The sequence below is a fragment of the Pseudochaenichthys georgianus genome, chromosome 2, assembly GCF_902827115.2.
Source record: "Pseudochaenichthys georgianus chromosome 2, fPseGeo1.2, whole genome shotgun sequence".
Lineage (NCBI taxonomy): Eukaryota > Metazoa > Chordata > Actinopteri > Perciformes > Channichthyidae > Pseudochaenichthys > Pseudochaenichthys georgianus.
In genome coordinates, this window is record NC_047504.1 from 4189787 (window position 1) to 4209019 (window position 19233).

The 19233-nt window shown below is 43.6% G+C and overlaps 1 pseudogene; it reads right to left on the reverse strand.

Moving 5' to 3' along the window:
• LOC117458124 (prospero homeobox protein 1-like) overlaps positions 1–12066 on the reverse strand; it is a 31171-nt pseudogene extending 19105 nt beyond the window's left edge.
• Between the last annotated feature and the right edge of the window lie 7167 nt (positions 12067–19233).

A 19233-nucleotide genomic window follows, 5' to 3' on the forward strand; every position in this document is an offset into this window, starting at 1 on the left:
GTCATTTCTCATTCACCAAATTAAACCTAAAACCACAGATTATTTGTCCACGACGAAATGAAGTATACCTTCTCACATAATTCACACGACTTTAAATCTTGATATTTAGAAGATGATAGATATTCCTTTACTTTCAGTCTTTAAGACACTTGCAAGAGTGCTGACAGACCTGACCATCGTTCTCACTTAAATGATAATTTCACGGAACATAAACGGACTTTTGAAAGAAGTTTCTCATCGTGGTTTATTAGGCTGTAATACTGCCTGGACACTATGACCCCTAACGGCCCTCATTTCTACCACTTAATGGACTCCGAGTCACACGCATGCACTGGGAGCAGGTAGACTTAGCAACCTTGTGTATGCCTAGCAACCTGGTGTCCCAGCGACCCTTGTTGCCATGGCAGCAGACCAGGATGTGGCACTGCCATGAGGAAGTGGTCACCACAGATATGAGCTAAAGGGCAGCTGGTGTGTGTGTTTGTGTGTGTGTGTGTGTGTGTGTGTGTGTGTGTGTGTGTGTGTGTGTGTGTGTGTGTGTGTGTGTGTGTGTGTGTGTGTGTGTGTGTGTGTGTGTGTGTGTGTGTGTGTGTGTGTGTGTGTGTGTGTGTGTGTGTGTGTGTGTGTGTGTGTGTGTGTGTGTGTGTGTGTGTGTGTGTGTGTGTGTGGAGCTGCTCATTTGAATAGAGCGCCCTGAATCCGCCGAGGAGCCGTATGCTGCTTTACAAAACACACAGCAGCCTGTAAACACGGACAATCAGCGCCTTTGTTTTAAGGCTGTTGTTCTGTTGTCGTTCCTTTCATTTGTTTGTCACACACCCCCCCCCCCCTCTTGTCCCTCTGTCATTTTCTCAAAAAAAACTCACGCACACATACCGTCCATCGTGTCCTTTTTCCTTCTCATTAGTTTTCCTTGTCTTGCGAATCACTCACTGTTAATATTTTAAATGTTTACCCATAATTCCTACACAACCTTTCTTGTATAAAGACGATCTGTTTTGTCCATAGGTTTCAAGAAAGGTTTAACCTCTCATTTTATATAACTGTGAGTGAAAGTGTTGTGTGTGTGCTTTGGGTGAAAGAGGTCCGGAGGTTGAGGCCGGGGTGTGTGTGTGTGTGTATATATGTGTGTGTGAGAGAGAGGGAAAGTGGGCGGTAACACCCCCCCCCCCCAACCCCAGGACGATTAAGGCCAGAAACTCTAATTATGCTACAGAGACGTGACAGACTGGAGCACCCATCTGCGCTATAGGGACTCACACACACACACACACACACACACACACACACACACACACACACACACACACACACACACACACACACACACACACACACACCGAAATAACACACATAACTGAATAATATCAGACATCAAAATGCATTAAAAAACAAACCCTTGAGTGTGAGAGTATCTGACGGTGTGTGAAAGGTGCTGAGAGATTAGCTCAGAACACAATCATGAACAACAGAACCGCACGGTAACCGGACGCTTCAAAAAGACGCACACCTGTTTGCAACAGCTCATCTGCCCCATCTGCCACTGATGTCTGAGATCTGATTCTATGCCGTTGAATACCCATCGCTTCCATCAGGCTGACAGCAGCGTTTCCCATATATTTTTTTGTATTTAAGAAAGAGTAGGAGCCACCATATCCTGTACATATCTTCTTACACTTTTGTACTAGCACATTGAGGCTCCATTGTTATCGCAATGCAAACATATTCTTGTTATATATACTTTTGATTATCAAGCAGCAACTCAAGCAAAGTGTTTCCAACAATGCAGTTATTCCTATTCAGTTATTGCACCCTAAACCATTCTAGATTACTTTGCTGCTTTTCAGTTCATTTTGTGTCAGTGTGTCTTTCATTTAAAACCTTGTCTAGATTCGAACATGTATATATATACATAAAGATGTATCTCCTACAATATCTAAAGAATTTATTCAAAATGAAAAGCAAAAGAGCAGTTAAGTCGCATTCAAAAAATCGTCACAGAAGAGAGACTTGAAACTGAAAGTTGAAGGAGTGGAGGACCGAAATGTGAGGCTCATAAAAGAGAATACATGGAAGAGAAACACGAGAAAGGCGAAATAGAGAGGGCAAGTTCTCACCTTGACATCGGAGAAGAAGATTTTGAGCATGTTGGAGGAGGGGTAGCGGTTGAAGAAGAACATCAGCTTGGCCTTCTTCAGGTGGTTGGGAGACAAGCCCTCCTGAATCTGAATAATAGTTAAGGAAGCAAAGAAGTATTTTCGGGAAAACACAGAGGGGGCATTTTAACAGAAGCTAAAGTCAGGTATATCATCATAAAAATATATTTGTATTTGTTTTCCCCTAAGTGACGTCATTATCCGCTTTATTTGCATTTTTTGTTCAAGAGATATTTTGGGTACATGGTCTTGGAAAAGGTATTTGGTGTTTTTCCATCCGTGCCCTCAAACCGGGATAAAATAGGCATGTATACGCACGCAACGGATGAGTAGATAGAGAAAGAGTCTTTTTTTTAATTCAAATTAATTATTTAAAAGCAGTAGTGTGAGAGTGGCAGTGGGATGTGTGTAACTACGGAGTGATTAGTAACCGGTCCAGTAAAACACAACGGAAAAACATTCAGAGCCATTTTACACCGAAAGCAAAGACGGGCACCTGCTGACTTTGGATCAAATCCCACATTCATGCCTGCATCTCGCCGCCTCTGCATCCCCGTGTCTATCCCACTGTCTCAACTAGCAACACATAATAATTGTGGTGGCGGAGTGTATGTGTGAGTGTTTGTGTGACAACAGCTGTGCCCCACCACGCTGCCATTTCCCCACCACATTAACAGCCCTATAATCTATCAGAGAAGATGAGGCAATCAATGGAGCCCCCTGCAAGGTCAATTAGCACACAGGCAAACACACACTCACATACACATACAGGAACCCCAGGGGCCCTATAGTGCTGGAGAGAGGGACAGGGACAGTGGGAGAGGGTGGCATCAACTATCGGGAAAAGAGGGAGAGAATGGACATGAATAATCCGAGAGTCAAGAAAATTGATGGAGGTCTCAATGATGGTGATGATGATGATGATGATGGTGAAATATTAAGAAGCAAAAAAGATCATATCCAACTCAAAAAGTCACGGGTGTTGTTACGCACGCCCATGACACCACATGTGCCTCAGAATGAAGCCACAGTCGAGCCGTATTGTCATCCATCATTCATTTAGCAGCGGCGAGGCCAGGTCACCGGACAACAACACCATCGCCTAGTTAACATGCATGCCAGCCTGTCACTACCTGTGTGTTCAGGCCAGAGAGCACACTGTGTGTACTTGCTGTCTTGTCTCACACACACACGCTAAAGCACAACAACAGCATTGAAGCAATATCATAATGAAAAAAGGCAATAGCGTGTGTGTGTTTGTGTATTTAACAGTCGTTAAAGTGAGTCGGTGAATAAACAATCTTTTTCATCCTCTTCCTCACTCTTCCAATACGTTTGTGTGTGTGTGTGTGTGTGTGTTGTGTGTATCCTGATGCACATCTGTGTATGTGTGTGTGTGTGTGTTTTGCGCAGGGCACCCTGTATCAGCTGTAACATGACCTTGTTGCCGTGTGTGTGTGTGTGTGTGTGTGTGTGTGTGTGTGTGTGTGTGTGTGTGTGTGTGTGTGTGTGTGTGTGTGTGTGTGTGTGTGTGTGTGTGTGTGTGTGTGTGTGTGTGTGTGTGTGTGTGTGTGTGTGTGTGTGTGTGTGTGTGTGTGTGAAGGGGGGCATTGGGAGGGGAAGAAAGGGAGGGGGGGATACATTCATAAATGAATGGGGGACATCTGCTCGGCTCTGTACAAAGGATTAAAGATACACAGACCTGAGAGTGTGTGTGTGTGTGTGTGTGTGTGTGTGTGTGTGTGTGTGTGTGTGTGTGTGTGTGTGTGTGTGTGTGTGTGTGTGTGTGTGTGTGTGTGTGTGTGTGTGTGTGTGTGTGTGTGTGTGTGTGTGTGTGTGTGTGTGTGTGTGTGTGTGTCTGAGTTCCTCTCAGGTGAATAATCAATGCTAACCACCTTAACCTAACTGCCAGGCTTCTCCCAACCCTAAATCCTTCCACAATGTCGTCACAATTTTATCCCGAGCATACAAACTTATTCATTCTTAATCTAGAAGCTGATAAATAGATACAAGTGAGAGCGATAGAAATTAAAAAATAAATATGCATACCTTTTTTTTTCAAAGGTAACAGAACAGGAAATGGTTGGATAGTATATGTAGTTGTAGTTGTATGTTGAAATGTTACGTTGTTGATGAAATACCAATGCATTTAGCATGTTCTCGAGACACAGTTGATGCCAATAATGCTTAAGAGTCTTTACATTATAAAAAATAACTATCTGTTGATTGACATATCATAACATAACTCAAATCAAACATACTTCCTGATTAATTAACATGTGCTTACTGTACATAGCAATGGTTCCGTCCTGAATTGAAAAATAGTCAGGACTGCAAACGCGATCGTCTTTTTCAATTAATTGAATAATCAATCGATTTAAAATAAATAGTCAAATAAAGCCTGTCAAAATCTCCCTGGGCTCAAGTTATCTTCTTCAAATTATTAGTTTTTCTCGAAACCAATTGTCCAAAAGTAAAGGATATTCCAATTTATAATAATTAAACGAAATCCAAAGAAGTTTTCTGTTTGTTGAATAATTATAATAACTACTATAATCGTCATTGACATTTTTGCCAATTCATTTTCAGTCCATCAACATCAATACAGGATCATTTGTGTCCATTTTAGATTTTGTTACCTTCAAAATAAAATAAAAAGTCGGCTCTCAGGATGGTCAATATCTTTGAAATACTAATGTCCAATTTCAAAGACTTTCTTCCAAATGAATAGAAAAGCATTTTGGAATGAAACGGCTTCGCAGCATCAAGAGACGTGTCAAATACTTCTTTTTTTAATTAAAGCAACATCTAAATTGGCTTTGAAGACGCCACTGTGATCACATCCTCATCACAGCTGCAAGGAGTTCCTATTTGTCAGGTTCAAAGTCTTAATTCTCTTTTCACTTTGTTCTTCAAGCGTGCACGTGGGTGTGTGTGTGTGTGCTCGTATGCCTGCATGTGTGAGCGTAAGTGTGTGACATGGAGAAGCCCTCTCCATATGAAAGGTTAGACACGAAACAGCGACCTGCAGACACCTGTCCACGTGCACACTCTGTGAAAGGGAGTGTGTGTGTGTGTGGGCGTGCACTGGGAAAGGTAGCACACAGCTGCCGAGCAAAAGTCCAACAATTGAAAGATCAACAGCTAAAAGGAGACAAGCAGCTAGAAAGTGTAAAGATATTACACTTCTCATTATGCATGCTCATAGAAACACACGTGTAGAACGCTTCCATCAATCAGACATTCACCTGTTCCTCTCCGTGCTCTTTGAAATATGATTAGCTTTGAGCTCCTATGAACAAGGTCTTACCCCACACCCACACGTGCACAAGTGAAATATGATTTGCTTTGAGCGCTTAAGTACAAAGTCTTTAGTGCTGTTCGGTTCCCTTTCATCCGAGTGTCTCAGACAGTGTGTGTGTGTGTTTCTGTGTGTGTGTGTGTGTGTTTCTGTGTGTGTGTTGTTGAACAGGGAGCTCACTAGCCTTTCTCAGCACCTTCACACAACACAACCTGCTGCCGACACTTAAAAGAGCTCCAGAGAGCGGCGTGCGACCTGTTTAATCTTCCCCCTCTTGCACGACCCACCGCGGCCCTTTTCATCTTCCCCGCTAAGCGAGGAAAGAAAAGGGCTAGAGCAGGAGCAATTAATGCAGGTTAATTGATATTGAAGACGTTCTTTGACGGCCGCCTGCTGCTGCCTCGAAGACACCGTTTTTGACTGTTTAAAATGAGACGTTTGTGGATTAGGGAAATAAAATCACTGCCTCTTTAAACTCTTTCCAAACGATTTTACGGATGTTTTTTATACCTAATGTTTCACATGTTCAACAGCTTTGACCATGCTGAATCTTCATTTTAATTTCATCTCTGAGACCCAAACCTAACGCAGGACTAAACCCGTAATATGTAGAAGATAACAGACGCTTTAAAAGGAAACACAAACATGTACTCGTTCTCAAACACAAAGGCGCAGTGAAAAGGATACGGTGCTGCCAGAGTAGGGCGAGATGTCAGACATGTCTTGAAGGTCCCCGCACTCAGACTTGATGAGGGACAGGGACAGAGCCTCCGGTGAGCTCTGCCGGTGGTGGTGGTGGTGGTGGTGGTGATGACTGAGATGGCCCCCTCCGAGGGATGCCATTTTGGTTCTGAGGCTGAGAGTTTCCCTGGTCATGTCCATAGAATCGGGGGAGGAGCGATGATGGTCCTTGAGCCCTTGAGGGTAGCCGGCTCCACCCCCGTGTGAAAGAGGGCTCTGAAAGGGATACCCCATAAGGGGAATAGGGAATGGGTGGCGAAAGGATGGAGGGCTAAAGCCGAGCGAGGCGGTGAGGGGAGAGGGGTGAAGGGAGGGATGGTGGGAAGGATGGTGAGAAGGGGGAGGAAGAGAGGGGGTGAGTGTTGTCTCCTCCACCTCCCCCGCCGCTCTTGCGCACCACCAGGGGCAGAGCCTCTGTCTGGTCGCTGGGCATGGGCACCCCACTCAGTCTGCCACTCAGACCCCCGAAGGGGTCCAGCGGGCTGGGGATGATAACGTCTCCGAAGCAGTGCAGCCTCTGGTTGGAGGAGTGGTAGTTAGATGTTGGACTCCCGTCCCCGTGCAAACTGAGGGCCAGGGGCGCCAGCGCCAAAGCGTGAGTCTGGGGTGAGGGAGGGAAGGGGGCAGAAAGGTGGGGACAGGAAGAGGACGAGGTGGAGGAAGAGGAGGGTGCAGCTGGGGTGCTGCTGTGGCAGCCGTGGTGACTGACAACCTGCTTGGGCGAGGAGAAGCCTTTGACGACGGTGTCAACAACCTGCGACACGGCACAGTTCAGTTCCTGCTTCAGCGTCTCCGCTAACTGCCTTCCTCCTCCTGCTCCTCCCCTCCTCTTCATCGCACTTACTAAATTCCTCTCCACCTCCTCCCTGCTGTCCACATCCTCCTCCATCTCTCCATCTATCAGGGCCTGTTCTCTGAGGAGGGCTCTGGCCCGATCCAGGAACAGGCCTGGGTCCAGCTCAGACAGCTCCTGGTTGCTATGGCGCCCTCTGGCTCTGTGCCTCTCCTCCAAGCCGTCAGAGCGGATACTGTCCTCTGATAGGTTGCCGTCTTCATCTCTTTCTCCGCCTCGGTCAGCATCTCTGCTCTCGCCGTTCTCGTCATCTTCCTCTGTCTCTGAGTCGTAGATCTGGTAGAACTTCTCCTGGAGCTGACGCAGCTGTTTCTAAAAGACAGAGGAAAGAGAATGTTAAAGATGTCTCCTGAACCCAAATGTCAACTGTTACCACAAATGTGCCAACAGATAAATGGAGATAGTATGTCACCCAGTCGGTGGGCTGATATTTGTTTTACTTTTTTTAGGTGCAAATCCGACGAGTAGGATGGAATTAAGGTAACACTTCAATCTGTGTTAATTTACGTTAGCCTTCTTTTCGATCACGAGAAGCAGGTCTTGTACAGTGCCTTTTTGCAACTGGTGTGTGTGGTGCATTTGAGCAGAGGATCTACGCATGACAGATCTACCCATAATGTCTTCTACCAACCTGCATGTCCTCCAGCTGCAGTTTGAGTTGCCGCCTCTCCTCCTGCCTCTGCTCCTGCCTAGAGCACACCAGTTGGGTGAAGCATTGTTGTTGCTGTGGCAGGCGCTGCTTTCTCTTATTCTCCCGGTAAACTTCACCAACGCTGACCACACCCCCGCGGGAACCTGGAGAGCTCAGGAGGGAGGAAGGCCCGTCGCTCCGGCTGTGGTTGTGGCTGCTGGTGTTGCGGCAGTTACCCTCTCTTCTGTGGCCATTACTGCTGTTACTGTTGATGCTGCAATTCTCATTGTCGCGGCTGATATCTTGGTTGTGGTCGCCGTTGGACCGGACCAATGGCGAGTGACTCATACCACGGATGATGTTTTCCACGCGGGCACGCTTTGCGCGAAGATGCTCGTCCGACAGCCTGTCCAAATCAAAGGTGGAGAGGGAGAGGGGCTGAGAGGGAGCGTGGGAGTTGAGGCTTGAAGAAGGCAGTGGTCGCCCAAAGGAGGAGGAAGGGGGGGGGAGAGGAGGCCCAGGAGAGAGGCAGTCGGACGGGCTGTCCCGGTCGCGGGAGGAGCTGCTGCAGGCGTCCTCGGGGTGGATCTCTGAGCCTCCACTGGACAGAGCTCCACTCCCCTGGGATGGAGGACAGGGGGAAGGCATTAAGGACAGAGCACTTACAAGTAGTGGCTTGTTTGTTTGGCTGATAGGAGAGATCAAATGCAGATGCAATGCTTATTCAATCTAAAACATGGTAGTCTAAACTCACCTATGGCTAATTGATGAATTGTGTGTGTGTGTGTGTGTGTGTGTGTGTGTGTGTGTGTGTGTGTGTGTGTGTGTGTGTGTGTGTGTGTGTGTGTGTGTGTGTGTGTGTGTGTGTGTGTGTGTGTGTGTGTGTGTGTGTGTGTGTGTGTGTGTGTGTGTGTGTGTGTGTGTGTGTGTGTGTGTGTGTGTGTGTGTGTGTGTGTGTGTGTGTATACCTGGAAGCCTGAGTCACTCCCTCCATTCTTGCCCATGTTGCTCTTCAGTAGCTGGGAGATGATGGTGGCACCAGAGAAAGGCATTATGGCGTCTTCGTACGAGTTGGCCCTTTTAAGCAACTTCCTCAAAACATTGGACTTCTCTCCGTCACTGTTGGAGCCGCCATGTCCGTGACTGACTAGAGAGCAGTCTCCGTCCTGATCGTGGCCGTGTGATTGGTTCATGCTTTCGAGCAGGGTCTCCCTGGCGCGGCTGAATAATGCACTAGCCACAGTCCTTTTCACTCCGATGTCGACGCGTCGGCGCTTTGTCTGTCTGGTTAAAAGGGTGTTGCTGTCATGATCAGGCATCACGCAGGGCAGCTAAGCGGACATGGCCAAGGGTACTCGCAGACACGCAGGATGAGAAGTGGTTCCTGGTTAAAACAAATAAACAAAGATTGCAACGTTAAAAAAAAATTATACCACCATTTGGATAAATTGTGTATTATGTGGTCATATTTCAGGCAGAGAGATTATTTAAATGTTAAGCTATATTTTTAAATCAATAGCTGATCTCTACTGAAATAATTTTTTTAAATATATAGTTTGAATAATGCAAAAGCTGTTTAATTAAAATTAGATTTATTACAGAATCATTCCAATATAACATTAACAGAGACTACTATGGACAATGTGTTTTTCTTCCAAATCGTTTTATACTAATATTATGTTGACAATAACTACCTCATATACAAATCACCAACTCTGAACCGTTCTTATCCATCTCCAATTTCACAAAAGGGCAATTGTAGAGCAGAAAAAAAGGGAACCACTTTGAGAGTAGAAATTCCCAGGAAGGAGTAACACCTGGCTGTACAAAAACAAAATGATATTCCACTTCCTCCTCGTCCCTTGAGGGGTAACCTTGATTTCAGCTTCTTGTTAGGAGCTGTGAAGAATCGACAGGTCCTCTCTTATTGTCAGAGGGATTGTCGCAAGAAAAAGAACTGTGTGTTTGTGGGTTAGTTTTATTTCAGAGAGATTTTTTCACATGATAGTGGGTTGTTATTGTAAAATGTTTTATTCTATTTGAGGCTTAAAAAGCTTTACATACTTCGAATGAAAAGCTGGGGTAATTTTTCTGTCAGTGAATATATTATGTGTGTAGAGAAGCACAGTGCACCTCATAAAGGTAGGTTTCTTTGTCGACGCTCTGGAAACACTTCAACTATCTTGTGGGAAATATTGAAACGCCGGCTTCACCCTTACTTCCCCACAGGCTAAAGCTCAATTCTCGGTAAAATGTAATTTCCCTTAATTTAAGATTAATTCAAATGGAAGCAGACAAAACAAATCTGAAAAGTGTTGCCAAAAATAATCTTAAAACACACTGATGGAGGAAGTGGATATCTGCTTCCTTCACACATGCAAACAGGCAGCGTTTTCCATGTTACATGTTTGCATCTGTTTTGCAAGTGATTTCAGGGTTCGGTCTAGGGAAATATGTTACGAATGAAAGCTGCTCCGACAACAGTTTGGTAGAGCTGTGCCTTTGTTCACTGGACTTTTGGCGTTTGTATTCCACTGTTAGAAAATGTGAAAACAAAAACAGCAGCTCAACTCCGATTTTAAAGAAAGACACAGAACTAATAGGAGACACTTTTGCAAAACCGACAAAGCAGACGCTGTTCCTGCCGGGCCATTACCAAATGAAATAGTTTCTAAGCAGAGGAGAAGGGCTGTTTGAATGCGACTCTGAGTTTTAGTGTTGCAGACGAGAGGTGTTCAGAAAAACACTCCGCGGCCTCAGCACAGTGCCCGGCAGTGACCCAGATACACACACAGAACATGCAAACACACTATCTGTTAGCGTGATTGGTTCCTCAGCATTACTGTGGGCAGAGGTCTGGCCCGTGCACACACATACATACACACACACACACACACACACACACACACACACACACACACACACACACACACACACACACACACACACACACAACACACACACACACACACACACACACACACACACACACACACACACGCACCGAGGTGGTAGAGAGACTAGCAGTTTAGATTAGGGGGTCCAAAGAGCTTGGAAACTTGGTTATTTGCATTCGTCAAACCTTCACCTTTTCCAAGAACATCTTATCTTATATAAATCGAAGTGTGTCTACTTATCAAGGAGTTTAAAAAGCAAACACACCAAGGTTTGAAGTTGAGCACCGAAAGCAGATGTGAGAGTATGTGTGTGTGGTTTCGGCACTAAAACTGAAACTTTCATGTGAATCTGAATTGAAAGGGCAGGAATACGTTGCAATTGAGAACTGAAATGGGAAGTAGCTGATGTGTGTGAAGTGGAAATGACTTGTTTCCATTTAAAGGGTGAACGTGAGTGGTGTTGCTGGATTAATTTATCTTTGGTGATATTTGTAATTCTAGTAAACACAAACTCACTTTAACCATTTCTTATCTGCTTTTATGAATACTTTTAGCTTACAATAATATCAACATAATTGTATAACTTTTGGTAAAAAGCGTATCATAATTTGTTCACCTTTTACTTCCTATACTTCCTATACTTCATCTCTAAGAGGAACTACATACCCAGGTTAGTACAACAGTGTAAAGTGGATTATACTTGTGCGCTTCAGAGTCTGACAGAAAACACAAGCTGATCACATTGCAAGGCAAATACTGAGGGATGTTTGTCATTACAATGTCCCGAACAACAATTAGACAAGCATTTTCCAACTGAACATGCCGTTCATTCTTCTATGATAACGTTTTAAAAAGTATGAAGAGCTGTGCCAATAGAAACGGATAACGTCCCTGGTTTCTCTTGTTTTAGCGAAATTGGCGGACCTCTCTGATTACAGATCATTAAAATAAAATGTATTGAAGACATTCATTTAAATGAGTTCACTGACAGGATTCCTTATTTGCTTTAATTTGTGAAAGAAGAAGGATTTTAAAGCTAACCTCCTAAACACTGACTTGGTAAGCAGCAAAACCATAAAAACAAGAATTGCACGGACTTCAAACGCAACGGCAGGTGCGTAAATCCAAGCGACTTCTACAAACTGGAAAGGAAAGTAGCCGTGAACTAAAAGTCATTTTAATTTTAAAACAAACTTTGATCATAGATTGTGTTTCACGCAATCGTGTGTATGCAGCCGGCAAGAATCACACGCCAAACTAACGCGCCTGAGGTCAACATGAGCAGAACCAGTTTCGGAAAACAGTCCAAAATTCAACTGCGCCTTGTGAATCCGCAATGCGCGGCGAGGAGGCACCGGCTCCTCCAACTCACCGAGGAAATAAAGTTCGAAGCTCAAATCAGACACACTCAAACACACACAAGCCCATGAGTGGCGATAATGGTAATAAATAAAACGTGTTTCGACTTACTTCTCTCTCGAGTGTTTTCTCCAAGTCCGTCCGTCGAAGAAAGGGCGAACACAAGACACAGATCCGGGCTCGTCTTTGAGATCAATGCCGTAATTTACTACGGCAAAGTGGAGACGTATGCGGAGCGTGCGCGCGCGGGCATGGGTGTGTGTGTGTGTGCTGGAGAGATAGACTCATAGAGAAAGTGTGTGTGGGAGAGATCGAGTGACAGAGAAAGAGAGTGAGAGAGAGAGAGAGAGAGAGAGAGATAGATAGAGAGAGAGAGAGTCTGCTCTTGTGCGCCGCTCTCCTCCCGGGATGGGAAGTGTTTAGTATCGAGCGCACCCGGTCCGCCCGGCACTGTCTGCTCCTCGCGACTCCTGTTTTCCCCCTCTGAGCAAGACTCTCAATAAGAAACAAGAAGAGGGGCACATGAAGGATACGTGAAGACGCTGCGTCACAGGGCCCGGAGTGAGGTAACGACTCCACCTGACCAATAAGGAAGGGGGACCAGGGACGCTGGATTTAATTTATAAGGAGCCCTCCGAAAGCAGCGCAGCCAGAGCGGAGAGGGAGAGGGAGAGAGAGGAGAGAGGAGCATGGAGCGGAGGGTAACCCAAAGTCAGGTTCAACAAGCTTTCTCATTTGCGGAGAATCTGTGTAGATTACCGTTTAACTTAAACCGGATTTAGGGACATCAATTATCCCTTTTCTCTGTTGAAGCATGCCCTCATGTTTCTATTTATTTGTGCAATGCCCAGTGTTGTGTACATATGAATCAACCCGTCAATACAAATATCTATTAGATGTCATTGGATGAATAAAGAGCCCACTTGTATTGCTTGTGTGCATGCCTTTACTCAGTAGTACATTTACAACATTGCATGCAACTGTACGAATATTATATAATATTTCTAATAAAAACAGGCTTACATGTTTCTGGTTCTTTTCTTTCCACCGTCTTTGATAACTTGTGTACGTCAGACATTTCCAAAATAAATACATGTTGTGCTTTAATGCAGCCGTAATTGCCTCCTAATTGGACACGACGGTACGGGCCTCTGCGCGGGGCTCCAAATCAATGAAAGAAAGTTTGTCTAAAGGCAGACAAATGAGCCGATAGTTTCTGATGTGTTAAGACCCCTCTTCTCCAGAGATCAGAGTTCAGAAACCTTGGAAACTGATAGCGAGTCAGTGTTTTGCTCAAAGACACTTCCGCAGGAAGCTCTCCGTTATCCAGATTCACTAAAGACAACCCAGAGATGTTCAGAAAACATAACTAAAGAAATATGTAAATAATATGTCCAGGTTGAAGCAGTTTTGTAGAAGATAACGTGCTGAGGCCTTTTGAGAAACCAGCAATCCACCATATAATTTAGCATTCTAACATAAGCTTTTATTTGCACAATTTATTTTAAGTCTTTTAGCTTTTACATATACACCTTAATGGATGCAGTGTTTACGCGCACGTTCCTTCAGCATCAAGGCTCACAGATTACTCTTATTCACTTCCTTATATATGCGCAGGTAGAAACATTTCAGAATTATTTCAGAAAACGGCGGATCACTTCATAATTTCATCTGTGTTCAACAGATGGTAAAATGTAAATCACAAAAAAAATGTATGAAGCGAAAAATATTCTTCATGAAAATGATTAATAACTTAGTAACATATCAGTTCAAATTCAGTGTTTTTCTTGTTTAGAACAGTTGGGAAATGTATTTTTGTATAATATTCTATATCTGACTTTGTTTAATACTAAAGAAAAACCTTACGGAAATAAAGAAAAGTGGAACTATGTCATGTCGACAATGTGGTATTATTTTAAAAAAGCTAAATGATTCTGTTCGGTGCATTTTTTTTGCATTGCGCATGCAGAGGTATTGTAGTAGTGTGTGGGACACATCATGAAAAAAACACGTAGCCTACATTAAAAAGTGTATTTGTAATTTAAACTTTTTTGACAGGAAAACATTTTTTTCGGAGCATTGTGTTCCTCTTTCAAACGAGGTCATTCAAAATCGATACGGTATTTCAACATTATTATTCAATGAGAAATATCAGCGCAGCCTCTCAGACGATCAGCGTTTACCCCGCGTCTCTGCTCTTAACTCAATAACGCACGGGAATAATCGGCTTTTACACGAAGTTACACACTTACTTTCCGGCTCTGCCGTGCGGTTTAATTTGCAGCAAAGACAACTATTAAAACTCAGAAATAAAAAACATTTTTACCCCGAGGAGACAGCTCTGTGTTCCGTGCCACACAGGATGTCCTTGCACGCAGAAGCGAACAGGCCCAGTTTTTCTAATGATTGCCAATTATTTGGCACGGACACGGAAACTTCACCGCAGTAGCACACGGAACTTTTCTTTTCTAGCTGAAAAAGCTGTGACCTATTTGAGCCTTGGCGCCCTGGGTGATGCCATTTCGTAGTTTGGTAACTGCAATAATTGTGAACATTTCCCCTTTGTATATCTGCAACGAGAGAGAGAAAATGCGCATGGTTAGAGAAGATAATAAAGGGCTGTTTTACACTAAATGAGTAATGCTCGTGAGCTTATGGAACATACTTTATGCATTTTGAAAAAAAGCCTATTTCCTGAGTCTGAAGGAGGGGTGATGGGCATATACAGAGGGGGGGGGGGGGCATATTTGCTTTTGATACAGTTTTTGCAGCTGAAAATGATAGGAATTCACAAAATCTCTGATAAAAAGAGGTATTTCTACTAAAGCAGGATGATAAATACTCAATCAAAAAGAGTGGTGTTTCCTATTATGTGCTTTTTGTGCTTTTCACATCATGGGTGGAAAATAAGCATATTAATGTTTAACTCTGTGACCGCCATGTGTTTACTTGCCCGATGAGCCGATGACCCCCACTTGTGTTTTTGTGTGTGACGTGAGAGACAGTGTGTGTTACTAAATGAAAAACAGATTTGTGTACACACACTTTGAGCCACTGTCTTTGCATCTGTGAAACACAAGTTAAAAGTGTGGGAAAGTGTGTGTGTGTGTATGTTTTATGTTTCGGTCATGGCCAGTCACCCCGAACTGTCCCTACAGTTTACTCACTGACATCCCAGAGTGACCTTACAACCCAAATACCAACAGCCAGGTTTGTAATCAACCACCCGCTGCTAATATCATAGGATTGAACCAGACTGACAATCCAAACAAACGGCACTACACCTCATGTTTAGATCACACCCTGAGGATTAGGGAGAGTTTTCCCACAAGAGAAAGGGATGAAATTAACACAGGTTTTAGCTTTGAAATTGAAAGCATTCCCCTCAAATACTTCTGACATGCAAATGACTTAAATAACGGTTACTCCAGGATTAGGCTATGTTTCTACACTTTTACCGTACTGTTCAGTCATGTATTTTTAAGGAAGCTCCATAGGAATCTCATCCAAAACTAAAACTGTTTTCATCAAATCGTATATTCACAATACGACATGTGACTAAATGAGATACTCGAGACAAAGTATGTTTTTCTCAGCCACCGGTGCTTTACTGTCATTTACCACAGGTTCAGTTTTATCTTGCAAGTCTTAAACAGTTTTATACCAGTTCCACTTTTCTGTTTCAACCATATCTAGTCTTAGACGCACATAGCATCAGTGTAAAAAAAAAAAGTATCTTTACTTGAATCACTATGCAAATATAAACTACTACCGGCAGTCTACTGCAAACGTTATAGTCAAAGTACTCGTTTAGTTCAATTTGGTTAATTTCTTCCAACACTGCTTAAATATACATGTCATTTATGTAAAAAAGCATTTAAAATCCAACGCAAGACACTACAAGAGACAAAATGAGCCCTGCCAGTCAACAGAAATCAAATGGACTTGGGTAGATTGGAAGTTTTTGTAAGATCCAACATCTTCTAGCCATTAGTGAATGAGCAGTGGCGGTTCTAGACCAATTTGACTGGGGGGGCCACTGGGGGGCCAGTTATTTTCTGAGGGGGGGCACAATAAATGCAGGACGAAAAAAAGAACTAGACAGTATGAAGTTATTGCGCATAAGAAAACAATGCAATACAGTTATTGGTATTTGTTTCAGTACACTTGTTTATTTCAGATAGATCTTATTGTTATTACTGTTAGCTTCAGCTTAAGTTATAGTACCATTTTTGCACTAACACCATATTTATATAAAAATAAAGGCAATGAACAGTTACATCTCTACTTTACATCTACAATTACACGGATACAATAGTTTAAATCACCTTCAATTATCGTGGTAATCTCTCGAAACGTAGGTTTCAATCAGTCTTTCTTGGATGCAACAGCCTCTGATGATCCAAGATGAAAAGTGTCTGTTTTTCGCGCACTTCAGCCGGACAGTGAAAGTGAGTGCACTGCTCTAATGGGTCCTGAGTGCACCGCTCTAATGGGTCTGACAAGAATGACGAATAACGTTAGTTCCGCCTATTCCGTCATTCAATAAATTGTGTAATAAATCATACATTTTTCATTTCTTTCACTTTTTTCACTATTCATTTTTAGGGGGGCCACAGGGGGGTCAGAGGTCAGTGTTAGGGGGGCACCTAAGGGGGGCACCCCCTTCCCCCCCTAGAACCGCCCCTGCTTATGAGGGAGCAGTGCCGTCAGGTAATGGTACTCAGAAAAACAAATGTGTCCTAATAATGCCTCCGTGCCAGGAAAAGTTTACTTTGCTACTAGTTTGACATTACATACAGAGTCCTTGCATGTGCAGACACACACTGAGATGTGTATTTTATCACTCTGGATCATCTAATGCTGAGAAAGGAGACAAAAGGGGAATTATGAAAATAGGCAGAGAGAGGGAATAATGATAGGCCTGCCACTGATGGAGGTCTGGAGGTAAAGAAGAATGGATGCAGAGGTTTCTCTTTCTGTCTTTTCCTCCATCTGTCCCCCCTTGCTCTCCACTCTTTCTCTTTCTCCTCTTTTTGGTCTACTCTCTCTCCATCAAGATGCCATTATTCAGGACATTAGCGAAGAAGAGCTAAAAGCTCTCACTGTCGAGGAGGGTCCCAGGGTCCTTTCTGAGAGCTGTGACGCAAACACACACATGCACGCACACACACTTTGACTACAGAAGTAGCATATAGTGTAGGTGAAGAGGTAAAAGGTGGCATGGAGGTCTTATTGCAGACATTACCACCAGGCACCTAGGCTCCTCTACTCTCCTCTGTGGCAAAACACATGGACATTAGCACACACAAAGAAAAATGAACAGTGCTCGATAAAGCACATTTTGACACTCATCATCTTCTCTCTGTGCAGCTATCCTTTTCTCCTGACACCCTCACAATACCTTGAATAATGCTGAAAATTGCGTTGATAAATTAGGTCAGGGCATTGATGTGTGTGCTCTGGATAATGTGACGGCTGGCTGAGAGAAAAGATGTTCTGTTATCATAAACTTTATTCATTTAAAGTATCTCTTAAAGTAACATAGTGTCTTTGCTCCTGCCTTATTAAAGTTGTCCGAAATTAATTATTGTTAACAGCAGATGTGTGCTACTGTGCATTTATTATAGTCAGCCCAAGACGTTACATCATCACTGCCAACTATCCAAAACAAACCAAAGCCTTGAACGTTTTTGAAAGTCCACATACATCTCTCCATACAGTATGTAACATATCTGTCAAGGAGGTGACACTAACAGGTCGTTTCAGTGGTTGAGATCTAATAGTTCTAATATTTTCAAAAGTGCTTGTAATAGTTATGAATGGAAGTTGAATGAGGATTGTATTAGTTGTCTGCACATTGTGATATAATGAACCATAACCACACGAGCTGTTAAGAAAGAATATCATTTGTATTATTAACCACAGTTTGTGTTTGATTGAATGATAAAGGTGTTTGGAATTACTGCTGCTCAGCCGTTAAGCATCTGATGTGTTCCGTTTGATCATCGGAAATGGTGTTTTGTTGGCATTTCAGCAGTTCAGTACAGTCGTAAATGTATTCCAGTAAACCTGCACAATAACTCAGAGGTCTGTTAAAGTTAATTTCTGTCATTAACTCACAAACTTGGCGCCTCAACTTTTCCTAATTATTCAATTTCCTCAGCTGAGGGACTTATTTTCATAATTCATCACCCTCCTTTTCCCTTTTCTTTTTCCGCCATCCCATCACAATTACTGTAGTACAAAACCATCAAAATTATTCATCTGTTCCCTTTTTTCAATTTACTATTCTTTCTTTCAGTTCCTGTAATTCATGTGTTTTTTTTTTTTATCAGTCCTATGGAGCTCTACACTGCTCATGTATTTATTCATGCTTTTCTGCCTCTGATGGACAACATGGACGGAGCTGAATAGTGTGTGTGTGTGTGTGTGTGTGTGTGTTTGTGTGTGTGTGTGTGTGTGTGTGGTGTGTGTGTGTGTGTGTGTGTGTGTGTGTGTGTGTGTGTGTGTGTGTGTGTGTGTGTGTGTGTTGTGTGGTGTGTGTGTGTGTGTGTGTGTGTGTGTGTAGCTCCGCTGTAGACCTTGTTCATTGTGCTGACTCTAAGAGTAGGTCTTAATCTAGCCATTGCCATTACCGCTGCTGAGACCGCCAGCCTCCACCTCCCCTCTTGCCCTGATGTCGTGCCCAGCCACGGAGGCCCTTTAGTGGGCTGACTGGCAGGCCAGATCAGGGTCTTGGGTCTGGGGCTTGGCCCGGTTCCCTGGTCTTCAACCTCCGCCACCGACGCAGCCTTTAAAAGCCACAATGAAGCCTCCGTCCTGGCCTGACTTTGCCCCTGAAGCCGCCTTCCTGTCGGGGCCTGGATGGATAGAGAGGGGGAAGAAAGCATGGAGCTGGGTGTGCAGTGGAGTGAGGAGAGGTGGAGAGGCTAACAATGCTATCAGAGGGCTGGCGACCGTCTCTCAAACACATACTGCTGTGTTAGTCTTTATTTATCACAGCTTCACACATAGACGACGACAACAAGGGAAGAAAGAGAGTGAGCAGAATGGAGAGGGTCGGACACAGAAAGAGGAGAAAACACAGAAAAAGAGAGAAATGGAGCTGAAAAGCTGCTTCAAAAGATGGATAAGAGGACATATTTGTAAAGAAAAAGACAACGCAGAGAGTCGGAAGAGTGAGAAGAATTCAAAGAAATATAATGAGATAAACAAAGAAAGAAATAGAAGTGTCAGAATGGAAAAGACGATGCAGCAAAGAGTTGAGAAAACACAATGTGAATAAAAGAGGG